At 40.0% G+C, this 21,899-nt stretch overlaps 1 long non-coding RNA gene across 1 annotated transcript; it reads left to right on the plus strand.

Annotated features, from left to right (window-relative positions):
- The first annotated feature begins 10,381 nt into the window (after window positions 1-10,381).
- On the plus strand, window positions 10,382-19,229 carry LOC106727989. The gene is made up of 3 exons (XR_001364218.1): window positions 10,382-10,405; window positions 10,727-10,732; window positions 19,216-19,229. It is a non-coding gene; the product is annotated as an uncharacterized LOC106727989 (long non-coding RNA).
- The last annotated feature ends 2,670 nt before the right edge of the window (window positions 19,230-21,899 follow it).

Here is a 21,899-nt window from a genome sequence, read left to right on the forward strand (position 1 = left end):
CCACTGGGGTGCCTGGCCAGCCTGGATGAGGGGCTGAGGTCTGTTTTCAGGTGGGCCAAGCCTGCAACTGAAGCTCCCAGTCTCTCCTTTTTTTCTTTTTTTTCTTTTTATTCCTGGATTTATTTACCTTCTGTAATTGAAACTTTGTTGCGGCTCCATCCGAGGCCAGCTGGCTGAAAGCAGGTTTCTGGGGTTTGTTTAGCTTCTATAATTGCAACATTGTTGCTTAGACTGGAGCTCAGAACCCGGCTGCGCAGGCGGGGAACCTTGGCTTCCTCCATCACTGGAGCAAGCAAGCCTCATGTTTGCTTCAGCTGCGTGGCTGCTGGCTGCCATCTTGGTTGAAAGTTAATTTGCATATCCTGCTGATTAGCCAATGGGAAGCGTAGCAGAGGTATGGTTAATTACCATGTTTGTCTATTATTAGATAGGATGTCATTCTTCATTTCCTCTTGATTCTTATTCATGTTGGTGGTTTTTTTTTATTATTCAACTCCTTATAATTGTCATTTAATTGCTTGTAATTCTTATTCAGATGTTTGAGCATCCTTATAACCATTACTTCGAATTCTTTATCCAACAAATTACTTGCCACCATTTCATTTAGTTCCTTTTCTGGTGATTCCTCCTTTTCTTTCATTGGGGGTTGTTTCTTTGTCTTCCCGTGTTAGCAGTCCATTAGTCTGGGGAGATGTGTGAGGCGGGTGCGTTCACAGTGGCGGGTCTTGTGTGTTCAGAGGTAACTGGTTTCACCAAATCACAGCGGTATATCTAATCTTCTGGAGGCACCACGTTAGGCATGTCCTGTCTCTGTGGCAGGTCCGTGCATCCAGGGGGTGGGGTGGGGGCATCAGTTTATGACTACCAGGCAGTATTAGGCAGCAGCGCCATTTGCCCAGGGGCACTGGGTAAGACACAGTGGGTCACAATGTCAGGTTCATGTATCTGGTAGCATTGGATCATGGTGGCAGGGCTGAGCATACTACATCAAGGCAGTGGGGCCAGTTATCCAGGGGCACTGGGCCAGATATTCTGGTTTGGGGCAGCAGGTCGCAGTGTCCAGGTGGGGTTAGGATTTCAATATATAAATTTTGTGGGTAATACAAACATTCAGTTCATAACACTTTCCTTCATTTCTCAACAAAGTGTAAGTAGATCCATTTAAGTCCCTGTCTCTATCTTTTGAACAATTACTTGATATTTAGCTTTTCTGATTTTATTTCTTTAAAAGTCTCTCTTTTGTTCATTATTACATTTGCCTTTCAATTTCTGTTGTGTCAATTCAATTGCTTTAAATTTCCTGCTATCCTTTCTATATCCCGATATAGTTAACTTTCAGTTGGTTTGTGAGAATGAAAAGAAACACAGACCCAGATAACTCAAAAGTAATTTGTTAGACTTTGGATTTTTAAGATGATTTTGCACTGGATTTGCATTCCCGTTTGGGATTTATTTAAGCTGCTATTATGATTAGTTTACATTCCTTAAGCATGTACCAGCTGGCTAATGGAACAAATAGGCAGGCCTGAGGAAGCTGAGCTAGGATGGATCATTGAAAATTGATTGTAGTTTGTTCCTGTGCCCAGAATACTGTCTGCTTAATGATCTAGCTTTCTTGAATTTCTTGTTTTTATTAAAGTTTATATTCTAATAAAATAAATTTGTTTTACAAAAAAAACTTTAAGATGCTTAAAGAATAAAGTATAGAAATTACTGTACCTAAAGTTAAATTTGATGTTTTAATTGTTCATATTCTTTATGTACTTAGTTCTTATATATCCTATTTGCTTTTCCTGTATTTTCATTTTAGATTAAACTGTTTCATCATCTCATTAAAAACCACTTTTTTGCATGATGTTGATGTTTCATAATCTTTGCTAATTTAAGTATTTAGCCTCTGAAAATGTGCAATAGAAAATGGACTTGCTATCTCCTTACCCTGGAATTCATTAGCGAATGTTCCAGGCTACAGTAGTAAGGAAAACTGGCTGACTTTCTATTTTTCCTCCTTAATTTTGAAGGTGATGTTATTTCAAGAAAGGACTACATAATTGCTAGGAATTGTTTTCCTTCTTGGAAATTAAGTCTTGCAGAAGGCTTGTACAGGAGAATTTGGGGTGGGAGGTAGCGAATGCTCAACATTCTTAGGACAAAGCAGTGAGCAGTCCTTCATTCCTTCTGCCCTCTAGGATCACCATGTCACCCAGTTCTCCTCAAATGAGTGTGGAAGCAATGGTAACTCTATTAAAACTTTTGTTGTTTTTTTTTCATGTATTTTATTTTTGCCTCTTTTAATGATAAAGAGAAAATGTCTTCTCTGGGACTTGCTGTGCAAATGTTTGTGGAAGAGATAGGAAGTATAATAGACCAGGAGATTCGTAGCCATAAACACATGGGTCCTTTTGTCTCTCCTCTTCTCTGATCATTAGCAATATTACCTTGGGCAAGTTAGTCAAATCAATTATAAATCCATACCTTGGGTCAACCCCAACCATATGTATGGGGTACTGCTTCCCACATTTGTTGTGGGCTTTACCCATGAAAAAAAAGACGGGGATGTCTGAATGCCATCCCCATCCAGTTGAGCCCCACCTTTTATCATCTTTCAACACAGATGACTTCGTTTCACCTCAGGCATTTTTTCTGATGCATATACCTTCTTTTCCCTTTGATTGTAGTTGTAAATCAGAAAGTTTCCTTTATCGCAGCAAATAAAGTTAACAACAGTGTTGGAGATAGTTTTAAATAAATCAGAACTACCAAAGAATCAGTGTCAAACTTCATAGCTTTAGACCAGGGGTCCTCAAACTTTTTAAACAGGGGCCAGTTCACTGTCCCTCAGACCGTTGGAGGGCCGGACTATAGTTTAAAAAAAAACTATGAACAAATTCCTATGCACACTGCACATATCTTATTTTGAAGTAAAAAAACAAAACGGGAACAAATACAATATTTGTATTTGCATGTGGCCCACGGGCCGTAGTTTGAGGACCCCTGAGCCAGGGGATGGCCCAGAATCACAGCAAAGAGAAAGAACCTTGGGGGCCACCGGGCCCATCCCCTGCCTTTAATCAGATAAGATGCTCTTACTCATTAGAGGAGGAAGCAGGGCCCCGGGGGTGTTACATTTCTTGACAAAGTGACCCACGGCCAAGTGGCAGGGGAAAGTCTGGCCGCTGGCGTGGCGACCCCCCTTGAGGATGTACCTTTCACCTGCACTGTATCCTCATAGTTGCCCTGGACGGTGGCGTCCGTGCTGGGGGTGTCCCTCAGATTGGAGGGCCGGACTATAGTTTAAAAAAAAACTATGAACAAATTCCTATGCACACTGCACATATCTTATTTTGAAGTAAAAAAACAAAACAGGAACAAATACAATATTTGTATTTTCATGTGGCCCGCGGGCTGTAGTTTGAGGACCCCTGCTTTAGACAGTGCCTGGAATATACCTTCAGGGTCCCTACAAAGTTCCTGACTGAGTATTGTTTCCTGCAGACATATAGCATTCCAGCTATATTATGACACAAATTGGCTTGTCCAGAAAGCTAACCAAATATTTTAACCAAGTTTTTATGGGAAAATGCATTCTAGTTTATTTATAATGGATACATAGTTTATTCATATTGGGGAACTGTCCAAACAAGTTTTTCCTTAATTATTTTTTAACTAGGGGCCCAGTGCACGAATTCGTGCACCTTGAAAGGAACTGTGGGCCCCGGGGCTGTGGTGGGCACAGGGGTGGGTCTCGGCCCATACTCCGCGCCCCTGCCTGGCCCCTCCTGCCATGGACCTTGGTCCCCTCTCTGCTGGCAGCCCTGCTCCTGCCGCCACTGCTCCCATGTGCTGATGGCGCCAGTCCTGCTCGCACCTGCTGATGGTGCAGATCGATTGGGGTGGCGGCAGCTGCCCCGATTGCTCCTCAGGACAAGGGGGAGGTGGAGAAGCCCTCAGGGGCAATTGGGGCTGGCAGACGCCGCTCACACTCACTGACGGCACCAAGCAATTGGGCCAGCGCCAGACGCCAGCAGCAGGTGTGAGCTCCAGCGCTAGCAGCGGGTGCGAGCACTGGGCGGGACCGTGGCGCGTGGGAACAAAGAATTTTCAGTAACCACCAGAGGCTCACCCCGATGACAGCAACCGGCGCCTCGCCTTGGTCTGGCACCCCTGCTCACCTGCTCCACCATCTCGCCACGGCCAACACCCGCCATGTTCCATGCTCTACCACCTGCTGCCGATGCCCACCATGCTCCGTGCACGCCCCCTGGTGGTCAGCACACATCATAGCGACCGGTTGTTCGGTTGTTCTGCCATTCAGTCTATTTGCATATTAGCCTTTTATTATGTAGGATTGCTTTTGATGTCAGGAGGAGAAAGAGCACATGGGTGAATCCAAATATGATTGACTACCTATTTTTATTTGGAAAATACCACACTAATTGATGGGAATAAGGAGGTGTATTTGGAATATTCTTATCCTTTGATATTTTGTACTTACATCTATAAGGATGAAAAAAAGATCCCTGTTTCAGAGCTGGATAGGATAAATTTTTTATGAAATACTGTATGAGGCAAGCAGATCACATCAATAGAGTGTAGTATTCTTATTTTAAAGAGGTGGAAGGAGAAGCTTGTGTGGTAATCAGATGCACTTATCAACTCATACCAACGGGCTGGGCTGTGAAACATAACCTCATTGAGCAAGTTGGGGGGTTAAGAAGATGCACAGTTGGTCAATGTTTCAGTTCTTCATTGACCCTGTCAGTGGGTCCTCCCAGAATGGATTAGAAAGTGTCATGCTGCTGAGTTACCTGAAAAGGCATTTTTTAAAGATCTTACTATTAATAAGTTTATTGAAAAATGTGTAAGTTACAGAAAAATATCCAGATATATCTGTTGAATATTAAGAGGGTGATGAACAGTTTGAAAACATACTATTAGGTATATGTAAGTAAATACCAAGAGAAACAGATTTAAAATTGTTGAAAAATTTTTTGGTGGATAGGGACAAATGATACACAAGACTGCTGCATTTTATTACGAGTCTTTAAATAGTATTTGTCCTTTTGTTTGTTTGTTTGTTTGTTTAATATAGTTTTGTTGATTCCAGAGAGAAAGGGAGAAGGAGAGAGAGATAGAAACATCAATGATGAGAGAGTCTCATTGATTGGCTGCCTTCTGCATACCCCACACTGAGGATTGAGCCTGGAATCCGGGCAGGCACCCTGACTGGGAATCAAACCATCACCTCCTGGTTCATAAGTCAATTCTCAACCACTGAGCCACACCAGCTGGGCTAGTATTTGTCTTTTTAAGCTATGTTCATGCTTTGATGAAATAAATATAAAATAAAATATTTTTATAAGCTAACAGAATGTTAATATCATTTGAGAAATAGTAGATAGTATCTATAATAGTACTATAACAGTAAGTCCCAGAATATGGTTGGTAATTAAATGTTTTTATATAGAATCAATATATAGTTATCCAGTTTCAAAACATTCTAATTAGATTTATAGTTCTGCCTTCGGACCAAAACTATATTTGTTTGCACCCTTCTACCCTTTTTTTTTCTTAACTTATTATTTACCAGAGGCCCAATGCACGAAATTCGTGCACTGGGGGAGGGTGTCCCTCACCACAGCCTGCCCCTCTCCAATCTGGGATCCCTCTCACAATCTGGGAATTATTGATCTGCTGCCTCCTGCATGTCCCCTACTGGAGATAAAACCCAAAACCCAGCATATGCCCTAACAGGGAATTGAACCATGAACTCCTGGTTCATAGGTCAACACTCAACCACTGAGCCATATCAGCCAGGATGTCTTCATTTTTAATGACTACCTAATCTTCTACTATATGGATATGCCATTTAGCTAAGCCTTTTTTAGTAAACATTTAAGTTTTCTATTTTTTCTTCAGTTGTTAAAAAGTTGTTTAATGACTGTCTTCATACATATGGTTTTGCATACTTATTTCAGTATTTCATAGGATAAAGTGGAATTTTTAGGTCAGCAGGTATGCATTATTTTTAAGACTCTATCATGTTATCAAATTGTCCTCTAGAAATGTTATGTCAGTTTCAGTCCCCATTAGTAGAGAAAAGAATATCCATTTCTCTACTCCCTCACAGATGACAAACACAGTCTCATTATTGTTGGGTTAATTTATATTTCTTAGAAAAATAATGTATTTGAACATTTTTAATATGGATATAGTTTGTCATTTTGTCTTTAGTTTTTAGTGTTTTTCTGCATCATATAAAAAGTGGTTTTTTTAAATTTTTGTGTTCAAAACTATCAACCATTTACAAAAAAAATTTCTCCCTCAATTTTGAAAATTTATTTCAGAGCTGTTCCTTTCCAATGATCACATACAGTTGATTTTTAGAATTTAGTGGGGTGACTACCTCTCAAATTTCTTCCTTTTTCCTACCAGGAAAGCAATAGAAGAACTGCTTAAAGAGGCAAAACGTGGGAAAACAAGAGCAGAAACAATGGGACCTATGGGTTGGTGAGTACTTGAGTAATCTTCCTTAAAACTTAAAATAAATATTAAAGAAAAAAGCCTTCTTTAGCATATAGAGGGATTGTAAAACCATAAATGTAGAGGAAATCACTCAAGGCAAGTGGTAGAGAAGAATACCACTGAAGACTGAAGCTGAGAATCTCTAATGACTTGAAGAAATGGGCAGAGGGATGTATATGGAGAATGTCTGTCATGGTTTTATCATCCATTTGGTTCCCAAATCCTCAAGAGATATATACATACTGCTGTGCCTAAAGGCACCTATGTGAGAGTAATGTTATATCAGTGTTTATTGTTTAAAATTCTGTTTTAATGATAGTTATTAGTAAATTAAATTTTACTTTAAAAATTCCTAATTGTATGCATTTTGATTATGTGACAAATTCAGCCATATAGAACTTAAGTTTATCTTTGCAGTTTCTATATAAAATAGAGCTGGTTAGCCCTAGCCAGTTTAGCTCAGTGGATAGAGCATCAGCTACAGACCGAAGGGTCCCGGGTTCGATTCCAGTCAAGGGCATGTACCTCGGTTGCATGTTCTTCCCCGGCCCGGGCCCTAGTCAGGGCTCGTGCAATAGGCAACTAATCGATGTGTTTCTCTCACATCAATGTTTCTCTCTGTCTTTCCCTCTCTCTTCCAGTCTCTCTAAAAATCAGTGGAAAAATATCCTCGGGTGAGGATTGGAAAAAAGAAAGAAAGAAAAATATCCATGGGAGAGGATTAAAGGGAAAAAAAGAAGAAAAAGTAAAATAGAGCTGGTTAAAAGTTAGTAATATAAATAAAGGAAAAAATTAGCCCTAAGAATAAAGTCTACTCTTTTAAGCATTTCTTTAGCAATAGCATTCCCATTCAATAAATATGCTGATTTTAGATCTTTTATCTACAATTTAAAATTTATTATGATGGAGTATTGTGAGCCATTAAAAAGTAAAATATAAAAATAGAATTCCTGTCAAGATGGCAGAATAGGTAAAGGCTGTGCTCACCTCCTCCCATGCACATCATAATTACAACTAAAATATAGAACAACCATCATTAAGAACTGCCTGAAGATTAGCTGAACAGAAGTCTGAAAACTAAGGATATACAAAAGAAGCTATGTGGAAACTGGTAGAAGGGATTGACACATGAAACAGGCAGGCCCCACAACTATGGTGGCCATTAAGAAACAGGAGGGATATCTTTACTGTGGAGATCCCCCCTGAGGAGTAAGGGGTCCCAGCCTCACAACAGACTCCTCCATCCCAGGGTTTTAGTTTGGGGAAGCAAAGTCCCCATAACTTCTGGTTCTGAAAACCATCAGGGATTGTGGCTGAGTGAGATAAAGGGCTGCAGGAGTCCCAGGTGTTCCTCTAAAGCAGCGGTAGAGAATGTCCGGCCTCCAGGCCATATAAGACCGAAAAATCATTTGGTCTGGCCCTGCCAAGGCATTAGGGGTGAGTTAATTTGACCAAATATAGTAGGCTAATTTTTAAGTTGATAATTTTGTATGGCCTGAAAATTATGTTATAAATATCCAAACGGCCCTTGGCAGAAAAAAGGTTCCCCGCCCCTGCTCTAAAGGGCCTGCATGGACTTAATCAGTGACAGACTCACTTACTCTAAGCTCCAGCAGCTAGAAAAGTGCCAGGGACTTATCAGGAAGAATTAAATTATCTGGCTTCAGAGGAAGGGCTGAAGGGGTAGCTTTCTCCCAGATAGAATTGCAGGCAGACACATTTTCCTTTGTTAAGCCCTCCCCCCACAGAGCCTGCTGTCTCCATCAACCTGGCTAACACGTTCACTTGGTGATTCCGTAAGACCCTGCCCACCCAACTTGCAGGCTCCCCCAAACCGCTTCCAGTGGCTTTTCCAGACAAATGGCTAGTGTCAGGTCACTCTGAGGACTTTTCCTAAAATGTCTCAAAGGTTCACAAACCCCAAACAAGCAGCAGCTGGCCTCAGCCATAAGCTGCCCAATAATTGGCAGTAATGGATGCTGGCCTTGGTTCCAAGCTTAGCCTCGCTAGGCACCTCCAAGCCCAGTAAGTGGCAACCTTCTGCAGATCACTTTGTAGTTCATGTCAGATGACCCAAGGCCAGGCACAGGCAGCAGCTGACCTTGGCCTACACCAGAACCCCTCCCAAGAGGACCCAGAACTAACACACCTAGTGGTCAGGTTCAGACCACACCAGAGCATCATCCAACCACCTCCACAAACCACACACCCAGAGGGCAGACTTAGCAGGTGCCAGAGCTCCACTTAAGTGACTCCTGCTCCATGGGGTCAGCGTTTGCACAACAACTCCTCCACTGTAATCATGGTCATTCCTCCAATCAGCCTGAGGGTCAGTCCCTCTCATTGATGTGCTAACAGGAATCAAGGCTCAACTACAGCAGGAAGCAACACACCTGGAGCACCTGCTCAGGTGACTAGGGAGACTGTACCACCAGGCCCCACTGGGCACCTACTACATAAGGCCACTCTATCAAGACCAGGAGATATAGCAGATTTACTTTATATATAGAAACAAACAGAGTCTGTCAAAATGAGGAGACAAAGAAACATGTCTCAAATGAAAGAGCAGAACAAAACTCAAGAAAAAGTACTCAGCAAAATGGAGATAAGCAATCTACCTTGCAGAGCTCAAAACACTGGTTATAAGGATGCTTAGTGAACTTAGGAGAAGAGTAGATGAACTCAGTGAGAACTTTAATAAAGAGATGGAAAACAGCCCAGCCGGTGTGGCTCAGTGGCTGAGCATTGACCTATGAGCCAGGAGGTCATGGTTCAATTCCTGATCAGGAAGCAAAGTCCCCATAACTTCAGGCTCTGAAAACATGCCCAAGTTGCAGGCTCAATCCCCAATAGAGGGCATGCAGGAGGCAGCCGATCAATGATTCTCCCTCAATATTGATTTTTTTCTCTCTCTCCCTGTCCCTTCCTCTCTGAAATCAATTTTTAAACATTTTTTTAAAACATAGAGAACATAAAAATGAAGATAGAAAACTTAAGAAAGAACCAATCAGAAATGAAGAATACACTAACTGAAATGAAGAATACATTACAGGGAATAGTAGAGTAGATGAAGAAGAGAATCAAATCAGCAATTTGAAAGAAAAAGGAAGCAGAAAGCACCCAATCAGAACAGGCAAAAGAAAAACATATTTTAAAAAATGAGGATAGCCTTAGCCAGTCTGCTTCAGTGGTTAGAATGTCAGCCTGTGGACCAAAGTGTCCCAGGTTCATTTCCAGTCAAGGGCATGAACCTCAGTTGTAGGCTCCTCTCCAGCTTAGGCCCTGTTCAGGGTGCATCCAGGAGGCAACCAATCGATGTGTTTCTCTCACATTGATGTTTCTCTCTGTCTTTCCCTCTCTCTTCCACTTTCTCTAAAAATCAATGGAAAAATATCCTTGCATGAGGATTAAAAAAATAAAAATGAGGATAGTTTAAGGGGCTTCTGGAACAACATCAAGCATGCCAACATCCACATCATAGGAGTAACAGAAGGAGAAGAGAACAGGGGATTGAAACGTCTTTAAAGAAACAATGACAGCCCTGGCTAAGTGGATAGAGCCTTGGCCTGTGGACAAAAGGGTCCTGGGTTCACTTCCGGTCAAGTGCATGTACCTCAGTTGCAGGCTTCTTTCCAGCCCAGGCCCTGGGCTCGAGCAGGAGGCAACCAATATGGAAAAATATCCTCGGGTGAGGATTAAAAAGAAATAATAACAAAAAACTTCCCTAACCTGGCGAAGGAAATAAGACATACAAATACAGGAAGCACAAGAGTCCCAAATAAGACAAACCCCAAGAGGCTCATACCAAGATGTATCATAATTAAAACGTCAAAGGTTAGAGACAAAAAGAATCTTAAAAGTAGAAAGAGATAAGCAGTTAGTACAAGAGAGCTCCCTTAAGACTGTCAGCTGACTTCTGAACAGAAAATTTGCAGACCAGAAGGGAGTGGCATGAAATACTCTAAGTGAAGAAAAGAAAGGACTTGTAACCAAGATTACTCTACCCAGCAAAGCTATCATTTATCATTTAAGGAGAGATAAGGAGCTTCCCAGGTAAGAAGCAGCAAAAGGAATTCATCACCACCAAACCAGTATTACAAGAAATGTTAAAGAGACTTCTTTAAAGAAAAAGAAGAAAAAAATAAGATAAAAAATATGAATAATAAAATGGTCATAACTACTTAGTGTAATTCTTAATAAGGAGTCAGTCTAAAAATGGACAAAGCATTTGAGTAAACATTTCATCAAAAATGATATAAGATTGTCCAATAAGCATATGAAAAGATGCTCAAATCATTAGTTATTAGGAAAAAGCAAATTAAAGTGACAGCTACCACAACACATGCACTAGAATGGCTTAAACAAAAAGTAAAAAAACTTCCAGTACTAAATAAAGGTGAAGATGTGGAATAACTAGTTGGTGGAAATGTGAAATCATATAGCCACTTTGAAAAACAGTTGACAGTTTCTTACATAAATACATTCATAATTCTTCTAACCAAGTTCCAGAGAATTGGAAATTTAAGCACACACAAAAATCTGTACTGAAATGTTCCTAGCAGATTTATTCATGATAGTTCAAAAATGGAAATAACCCAAATATCCATTAGTTGATTAATGGATAAACAAATGGTGGTTATACCCATACATTGAATACTAGTCAGTAGTAAAAAGGAAAAGAACTACTGATGCTCACTGCATAGATGTAATCTCAATAGGATTGTGTTAAGTGAAAGAACCCAGACACAAAACATCACACAGATTCCATTCATATGACATTTTAGAAAAGCTAGAACAGATCATTGTTTCCCAGGAAGTGGGGATAAAAGGGAGGGATTTACTACAGAACTTTTACAAATGATAGAAATGTTCTATATCTTGGTAATTGCATGACTTCATACATTTGTCAAAACTTGTAACCCTATTTATTAAAAGGATAAATTTTATTCTGTATAAATTATACCTCTGAACCTGGTTAAAAAGAAAATAATGTCATCATCTTACCGTCCCTAAAGATAGTCTAAATCTAGGTAAAGGTCATCAGTGGCTGTTAAATTTATCAGATAAAAAATTGATAGGGAACTTCCTGATGACTGCGTCAGGCTGACAACACCTGAACTCATTGATCAATCTTTGCACCACAGTAGGAAGAGCAAAGCACCACTTAAAACATCCTTGTCAAAAAATTGAACTCAAATAAGTTTAAGTCTCCAGTTACAACTACTAGTTTGCAGGAAATACAGAGGGCAGAGAAACATGTTAAACGACACTGTTGGGATAAAATCACAAAAAAAACAAAATGTGGGGAATTCTACAGAACAAACAACCTAGTTTCTTTAACAACCGGATTGCAAGGAGAAAAGGAGGAAGAGGAGTATCCTATGAATTAATAGATTTGAGACACATCAAGTAAAACGTGTAGCCTGTTAGAATCCTTATCCAAACTAACAAGTGGGGGTATTTGATGATATTAAGGAATTAATGTCGATTTTTTTATATGTGAAAATGGTATTCCTGTTATTTTATTTGTTAAAAGCTATTATTTTTTAGAAAATCACCCTGATGTATTTTATGGCTGAAGAGATATAATAAAATGAAATAATCCAGTGTGAGTCTATCTGTATATAACACAGATTCAATAAAATACCTACCTCCTGGAAGGACAATTGTAAAACGTCAGTAAGCTTATATGTCCGAAAACCCTCAGCATGGTTTCTGACATGGAACAATCAGTGAATGTTAGTTAAATCTGCTCATCTTTCTAGTTGTCTGTCCTTTACTGAGATAAACTGCCTCTGCTAATGGGAATCACATTAGTACAAACTTTATTAGGGGCAGGCTGCTTTGATTTTTGGTTTAAAGCAGGACCTTCATCATTGGTCCAATCTAAAGAATTAGCATACAGTAAAATCATAATTTCAGATGACTTGACAAGTGAATAAGAAAATATCAGTCAGAGTTCTTGCTACATGAGGAGTGTTCAAGATCATTTTTTCTAGGCAGCTGGAAGTCATTCATTCTGACCACCCTAGTGCCACGTATTGGCTCAGTAGAACTTTCTGGTAGTACAATAACTAGTTTATCAATGTCAGCTCTGTGCCCACTTTGGAGAGTTACCACATGTACAAGCTATCTTGAGATTTATGAAAGTGTTGATGTACTCTTTGGGTAACATTTCAGTTAGGTTGGAGTTCCCAAAGTTATGGAGGACCCAGGTTCCTTTCAGTTTTCAAATCTCCCAGCTATAGAATGTCATTCTTTTCCACATGATCTAATATAGTAGCAACTATTAAAATCCACATTTTAGTTAGCAGAAAGGAAGAAGAAAAGAAAGAAAGAAAACCTCTCCTTTTAAGGACACTTCCCAGAAGTTGTGTATACCATTTCTACATTATACTCCATTGGCCAGAATTTAGTTCCATGTCTTCCTAGCTTCAAGGCAAGAAATTTAGGGGTTTTGTGGGGGGGGGGTTTCCCAGGCAGTCATGTGCCAGATGAATATCTGGGGTGCTTTACTACTGAAGAACAAAAGAATGGATATTGTGGGGAGAGGGGGACAACTAGCAGTCTCTTCCCATAAAGGAGGGAGAAGCATGCTGGAAAGGAAGTAAAAGATGGCAGGAAAAGTAAGATATTCCAAAATTATAAGATAAGTCCTGGGAAAACAGGATATGAAACTTACATTTTACCATTAGTCTACATTGTTAGTTTTCTCAATTGTCTTATAACAATGGTCCTCAAACTTTTTGGTTTTAGGAAACTTTATAGTCTTAAAATTTATTGAGGACCCCAAAGAATTTTTTTATATGGGTTATATCTATCTATATTTGCTGTGTTGAGCAATTCTTACACTATTTATTAATTCATTTTAAAATAGTAATAAACCCATCACATATTAAGGTAAAGAATATTTTTATAAATATAACAAAATATGTATATTGAGTAGAGTGGCATTGTTTGCAAACCTCTTTAATGTCTGGCTTATAAAAGATACATGGAATTTCATATCTGCTTCTGCAGTCAATCTGTTGTAATAGGTTATTTTGGTTGAAGTAGATGAAGAAATTCTGACCTCACACAAATATGTCTTTGGAAAAAGAAGTATTTCAATGGCCTTTTCAGAAAACTCTGATGTTCTTTTTTTTAAAAAATATATATATTTTATTGATTTCAGAGAGGAAGGGAGAGGGATAGAGAGTCAGAAACATCGATGAGAGAAACATCGATCAGCTGCCTCCTGCACACTCCCCACTGGGGACGTGCCCGCAACTAAGGTACATGCCCTTGGCCGGAATCAAACCTGGGACCCTTGAGTCCCCAGGCCGACACTCTATCCACGGAGCCAAACCGGTTAGGGCTGTGATATTCTTTAATACTACATCAAAACTTTACAAGTATCCTCAACAAGTGGTAGTTCCCTTCTTTCTCAAATTTTTTTTTTTTTTTTACTAATTGATCTTAGGGACAGGGAAGAAGGGAGGGAGGGAGGGAGATTTGTTCTTCCACTTACATATACATTCATTGGTTGATTCTTGTATGTGTCCTGACCAGGGATTGAACCCGCAACCTTGACATATCAAAACAACACTCTAACTGAGATACCCAGCCAGGGCAAGTGGTAGTTTCTTAACATTCTTTTTAATAATGTGAGCTTTTCATTTCTATTATAATAAAACCCCTTGATCTATCTTGCACTTTGACTGGATCTTCTACTCATGCATGATTTTGTAATATCATAAATTGGTCAACTAGAAAATACTGGTTCACTGAGCTATGAAGATCTTTCAAATATTGACACATTTCATTATGTAATATTTTTTAAAAACACATTGGTAAATATCACCACTAATCTCACCAGAAAAGTCTTTTAAGTTTTGGGAACCAATCAAGTTAAAAGTTTTCCAGGACTCTAATTATCTTTCACTTGAAAACACCAATTTTATAATTGGCAATGAACACTGAGTTCTTAGTCCAGCATACCCTAAGGATGTGCGCTATAAAAGGTCTGGCCCAAGCACAACCATGACTTGCTTCTGCTCTCTGGTGCTGGGCCAAAGAACAGCTTCCCTTCGTGCTCATCCTGAGAGAACACCTGGTGTTCTCTCTCTCTCTCTCTCTCTCTCCCTTTCTCTGTAAATAGAAACGTTCAAGTACTAATCCATTGGTTCCCAAACTTATCTGCACAGTTCAAATCATCTGGGAAACTTTCAAAAATACATGTCTGTGTCCCACTGTCAAAGACTATTAGTTTGGGCTATGGCCTGAGCTTTGGAGTTTTAAAAAGACACCCAGGAGCCCTAGCTGGTTTGGCTCAGTGGATAGAGCTTAGGCCTGCGGACTAAAGGGTCCCAGGTTCGATTCCGATCGAGGGCACATGTCAGAGTTGTGGACTCAAGCCCCAATAGGGGGCGTACAGGAAGCACCCGATCAATGATTCTCATCATTGATGTTTCTATCTCTCTCTCCCTTTCCCTTCTCTGAAATCAATTATATATATATATATATGTGATCCTAAAGTGCACACAAATATGAAAACCACTACACTGATCCCTATTTATTAAAAGGAATGATACCAACCTGCTCTACAGAGTTCACAGCGTCCCCATACCTCTCCCTGGCAGACAGCCTGACTGCACTCGGGTAGCCAGGTGTCCAGCCATAGGTGTCCCTAGCCTCCCATCCCTGTCAAGTGGACTTCCTTGGGCAGATCTGTAAGGAGTAGACAATTTTATTTACTAGAAGGTCTGTTTTTCTAAGCATCTAGAAGACTTTTATATTTGCTTTAAAATAGAAGAGGAGTAAGTGGCATTACTTTTTTCTCTTGGATATTCCATAAAGTGATCTTGGTGAGGTAGTTGAGTCATTGCCAGAAAGAAATTGCTGAACTAAGAAAAATGCAAGTACAATGCCATTTTTATTTTATAAAAAAAAAAAAAAGACTATACTTTCTAAATGTATTTCAGAAAAGAATCTCTTTAGAAGTGTCCTTTAGAAGAGACCTTGGAGAAGCTAAAATATTGCCATATGACTTGCACAGATTTCAGAAATGTGCCCAGCTTCATTGTCTACAATGCTGTTTTTATTCTGTTCATATTCACTTTAGCTTGTCTATACCCAGTATAATTTTTTAGTCTAATGCCTGTGGAATTTCAGCCTTATATGTGGAAAGGCTTATTTTTTGATACAAAAAATTCCAAAGATCTAATCTGACAGAAAATGATTCTCCAGTTTTCTTGACCCAGTTGTTTTAAGGCAGGGGTAGGGAACCTTTTTTCTGCCAAGGGCCATTTGGATATTTATAACATTTGTGGGCCATACAAAATTATCAACTTAAAAATTATAGTATATATCTAGAAACAAAGAAGTGAAGTTCTAGTCCCATGAGAACTTCACTTTGTGTAAAGGGACAAGTGGCAGTATTTCAGAGCCAGATGTTCCCCACCCCTGTTTTAAGAGGAATGACATTTTGGGCTTTTCTGTTTTGGCATGGGGTCAATCTGGTGATAAGGAGAACCATCACTTACATTGTTTTTCTATTTTTTATTATATATATACACACACACACACACACACACACACATACATATATATATATTTAAATTGATTTCAGAGAGGAAGGGAGAGGGAGAGAGAGATAGAAGCATCAATGGTGAGAATCATTGATTGGCTGCCTCCTGCATGTCCCCCACTGGGGATCAAGCCTGCAACTTGGGCATGTGCCTCAACCAGGAATCGAACCATGACCTCCTGGTTCATAGGTTGACTCTCAACCACTGAGCCTCAACGGCCGAGCTGTTCTTCTATTTTATGTCATCAGCTTTTGGTTATTGGAAAGCACATGATTTCTCTGGTCTTTATTTAGGCATGTGTTTTTTTACTCATTTGAATATTCACAGAGCACCAGTAGGTATGTTAAGAGGTCAGGCACTGGTAGTAGTAAAGAAGGCACTCTCCTGGTGGAAAGGGACAAGTGAGCAGGTGAGCTCAATGCAGCAGCTAGAAAGAGAAAGGGCTCCAATTTCAGAGTGACACATGGATGAAGCTCTTGGCAGTATTTCAGGGCCACAGAGATCCAAAGCTTTTTACTTCATAGTTTAAGAACATGGGGCCCAAAGACGTGCCTAGGCTTTGGCTAGCCAACTGCTGATGGGACTAGAACTTCACTTCTTTGTCTCTAGCTATATACTTCCTCTCTTCTGTGGATCATTGTCTGTTAACCTCAAAGTATCACCAATGCTTCATGCCCCTGCTTCCCACTTTCCTTTCGTATCCAATTCTGAAAGTGCAACAGAGAGCCCAGAACATGTTTTGATTGGATCAGATAGCTGTGTAAATGCTTTGTGCTACAGAGGGTGCAGGCGGCCAAGGAGATAGCCTGTTGTCTATCCCAGTACACCACTGTGTATAAGTCGGCTTCTGAACTTCATCTTCCCATAGCTTCTTCCTCTTGGTAGTCCCCTAAAAAGCATAAATACTGAGACAGAGTCTAGTATTTATCTTTACTTCCGGACCTTGCCTAATGCCTTACATATGAAAGATTCTCAGATTTATAAAAATAAATAGTATAGCTATGTACATCTATGTTACTTTTAGGTGTAGTGTTACAGGCAGAGTGCAGTGAAAAACCTACATGGGCCTCAGGACTGTTGTATGCAGGGTAATTAAGGATTAACAGTTTAGTAATGGGGAGCGTAATGCTATAAAAGAATTTCTCATGTGGCCACATGCTGAGGCATTTGATTGCCAAATTACAAACCACCCTGGGTGGTATGATAGTTGTGGCAGCATTAAACAACAAAGTGAGTTGTGATCAACCACAGCCTCGGGATTTGAAATATTGCCCTTGTTTCATAGCATGTTGGAAGCATAGTTGCACTTGTTTCTACTGGTGTTACTTTAAACTTATATCCATGAGAGTGCACAGATATGTACAGAATGGAAGATAAAATGCTGTCTGCTGGTGTGCAGATGAGTTTGGCTGTAGAATAAAGGAATGCATTGGGATGCATCACCTGGAACCTTGCTTCCATGATCTCAAGGCCTCTATTTACCTAACCATAAAAATAAGAACCGTAATTTCCCACTGCCTGTTGTACTTCCTAAATAGCAAAGTCAATTCAAGTGTGTGGGTAGTTCTCTGCCTTTGTCCTTGTTGACACTGTGTTCAGATCTGCGTCTTGGTGCCTGTCCTAGACGAAGAAGCCTCGGCTGCACACGGACTGATAGGCTTCTCACCTACGGTTTATTTCTGAACTGGTCTGGTAATTACCCATCTGATTAGACTGCAGCACGCCTTCCTTCTACCCCATCTGGGATAGTGCTGAGAGGAGGGCTATAGAGTCAGACCCCTGGTTCCAATTCCAGCTCTATGCCCTATGGTTGGAGAAATGAAATGAGGTCACGTTGGTAATATCATAGCACAGGTGATTGCTTCATAAGTGTTGTTATTCTTTTTTTTAAATATATTTTTATTGATTTCAGAGAGAGGGAGAGAGAGATAGAAACATCAATGATGAGAGAGAATCATTGACTGGCTTCCACCTGCACGTACCCTACTGGGAATTGAGCCCGCAACCCGGGCATGTGCCACCAGGAATCCAACCATGACCTCCTGGTTCATAGGTCGACGCTCAACCACTGAGCCATGCTGGCTGGGCACCATTATTATTATTATTATTATTATTATTATTACTGTCTAGTGATCGTATGTCACTATTGGATGGGTCATATTCATGAGACTTTTAGAAACCCAAAGCGGCAGGTTTAAATCTATAGAATGCCACTACCTCCATCCTTCAGCAGGAGAGAGACAGAAGTCTTAAAATCTGGGGGGAAAAATCAATTTGTCTTCCCCTTTTTGCTTTCTAGGTTTATTATACAGTTTACTGTTTTTCCTAAGTCAAGTATGATAACTGCAGGAAGAAAGTGGCTTATTTTTGCAAATTACGTTCTACAGTATGCCTACTCAAAAAAACAAAAAAGCTTACTGTCCTACCTAACCTCGATCAATCTTAGCCTCTCTATGGCAGGTTCTCTGGAAATCTACCTCCCCTGTGGGTGCAGAACCCTTCAGCACAGCTTCTGAGGTGACGCTTCAAAAGTAACGGGAATGGCTTCCCTTTTAAAGTTTAGCATAGACAGAATGCTGGGTCTTGAGTCCAACGGCGCTGTCAGGAGCACTTTCTATATTTAGAGTTTTATATCAATTTATGTTGTCAGTATCTTAAGTCTGGCTCTTCCCACATGAGCTAGTATAACTTTCTAAAACCAAAAATAAAAATAACTATTCAGGGTGAGAAAGTAGACATTGTGTGGGTCAGAGCTGCAGAGAGGAAAGTGGCCGCCCTATCCTGTGGGCCTCCTTCAGTCCCCCACCCAAGCACACCTTCAGCATCGCCAGTGACAGACACAGCAGACACATCAAGCAGCCACAACCTATGCCCTTACTGCAGGGCTCAGGGTTTTACCTCAATGCTGGTATGAAAAAGGCTGTAAAGCAATTGAGCTCAATACTCATTAATGTTACTCATCTAATGCTAGCTTGTCATGTCATCTCAAATACAGAAAAACATGGCTCTAACAAAGAGCTGAGAAACAGGAAGGCAGAAAGATCAGTGAAATGAAGTAATATCCTGACATGATGCATGAGAACAGAGTAATTTTCTGAAGGGTGAACATAAAGAACATGAGCAGAGAATCTTAAATCTGGAAGGGACTGTGGAAACCACCTACTTACTTCAACCTTTAGTTTTATATCTGAGGATCATCTATGAACAGAGTTTAAAAAACATTAGGAAATGCAAGTTATAAGCTCAGAGGTAACACCCAGTTTCCATTGACCCTGATACCCATGGAGAATTGAGATAGCCTGGAAATACTGAAACTTTTTCATTTTAGCTATTTTTATGAAAATTTCTATTAAATGTCCCATTAACTTTTTCTTGATGGTGTTTTTTTTTCTTTTTTGATATGTTTCTTATTGAGAAACATAAGATGTTCTACTCAGTTCTTGATTGGCTTATTCCAGGTAATTTGAAACTGGGATGTTCGTTTGAGTTACCATCGTGGAAAAACTCCCTGGTATATTAATTTATTTGAGTGCTATATACTTTTTCATGAATAGAGAGTGATATAATAATAATATAGGTCTTTAATTCCTGGTTTAAAGCTCTTGGATCCAGATTACCTTCTAAATTTAGATATGAATTTCACACTTTAGAAAGGTACAGGAGCACATATGGTGTGCACTAAAAGTACCCTTAGTGGTACTTGCTCAACACATCATTTCTTCAGCAAAACGTATGAGTGCCTACCCTAAATGGACCAAAGACTGGACATAAATACCCAGTGTGAGCTTAGGTCATTTTGCTGCCAAATGAGTTGTAGTATCATAAAAACAACTTGATTTTCAGAGGTTTTTAAATTTTGGAATTGGGAATAAGAAATTATAGACCCAGAGGTAATGTGTATTGAAGATTTACCGTATGCCAGGCACTGTGCTAATAAGCGCTTTATGCATAATCTCATTAAAACCTAACAATAGTCTTACAAGGTAAATATTTCTGACTCCCATTTACAAACGGGGGAAACTGATTTACAGAGAAATTAAGTAACTTGCCCGTGCTCAGACAGCTAATTAAGTAGTAGAGGTAGGATATGCACCAAAGCTAACATTTACTGAGTGCTAGTTATTAATGAGGTATTATTCTAAGCACTTGACATGTTCTCATTTGATCTGCATACATCCCTTTAACATAGTCACTATTATTACCCTCATTTAACTGATAAGAGGCAACGGGGAGATTATATAATGTATCTCACATTTAGTCTAATAGATAAGTATGATTCCAGGACATGTGTGCTCAGCTAGTATACCGTGTTGTGTGAGTTCATAGCAATAAAAAGCTGGCTGTAAAAATTCAGCAAAATTAATTACCACATTAAGGCCAATGTGATTTCCTCAAACATCAGCATTGATGTTACTCTCCTTATATTTTAACATACTTAGTGAAGATTTTATAATTATACAGAATCATTTATCACATGTAACTTCACATCTGCTTGCAACTACCCCCTTAACATTGACCTGCTTTATTTGTTAATAGAAATTGAATGAGCACTGGCCATCATTTCTAAAATGTGTCCTGGCATGTTTGGGAGAAATCACTTTTGAAACCTCCCCACTCCTGCTCTCAAGAAAATCAGTTTTCTCTAATTCACCCTTGATTTTTCATCTTGAATCAAATGCCAGGCATAATCAACATTAAGAATGCCACCTTTGATGTTACAAAGAGATGTAAATGCCAGTTTTCTTGTGGATATTCTGGAAAACTACCTTATTCTCTGAGTAGCTCTTTTCTCTTATTCTCAGTTGCTCTGTTGAGACAGGGAGCATGTCCTCTGGCAGCCGTTGCTCTCCTTGAACTTGACCGTTCCCCAGCAGAACAAGAGCTCTGTTCATCTCGGCTAAGCAGGAGGTGTTAAAGATGATCTTACATGGGTGATAGCAAAATATAGTAGAACTCACCAGGAGTTACAAAGGCTTTGTTTTAAGACCCTGGATTATTGTCCCATTTGGCAATAATCATTTTTCCTCATATGTTTAATCTAGGGATGAGCTGACTACATATACCAACATTGAGATGGCCCACTCCAATGAAGATACCCTAAATTCTTCTGTAGCTGGATAGTTTTCACCACTGTTCCTAGCCTTCCATATCCAAGGAATGTATGTGGGCCACAAGGGGCAGTAGTATTTTATATTACACGTTAAAGGATAGTGTTTCCTGCAGTCTAGCAGCGTTGTGCTGCTTTGTGACACCAGTGTGCCATACTCTTTTGAATCTTCGCTGAGTTGGCAATTGCAGTGGTTCAGGTTTCTTCACCAAAGTAGTACCTTGACTCTGGTACCCTATGGAGCCACTGAAGTAAGAGCTTGGCCTGCCTGTCGTCACACACTCTCTTATTGTACAGAGCACCCAGTGCGGAGGTACCTCCAGGAGGTATAAATGGCTTTGCCTTGTTACCACTGAGGCCGAATGATGCTGGTGTGCTTTTTCTGGAAGCTCAGTGAAGCCTGACAGAGCTACAGAGAGCTAATTGTTTTGTCCCCCCAGTACTTGCAGACCTGTTTTTCTTTGCTCTTCGTTATCACCTTTCCTCTTTGCTCCTCATCTCATTTACCTTGGCTTCTAAACTCCAGTGCTAAAAAACACCTCCCCCAAAAATTCCAGTGCCATCGCTACCTCTAAATGTCTCTGCTGCTTCTACTGCACTCCATTGTCCTTTCCTCTTTACATTCTCTTCTAGCTCATTCTGTGCTAGTTCATTCCCCTGCCACTTTTTCTGGCCTGAACATGAACCGCGCCTAGCAC

Source organism: Myotis brandtii, unplaced genomic scaffold (genome assembly GCF_000412655.1).
Source record: "Myotis brandtii unplaced genomic scaffold, ASM41265v1 scaffold513, whole genome shotgun sequence".
In the NCBI taxonomy this organism is placed as follows: Eukaryota; Metazoa; Chordata; class Mammalia; order Chiroptera; family Vespertilionidae; genus Myotis; species Myotis brandtii.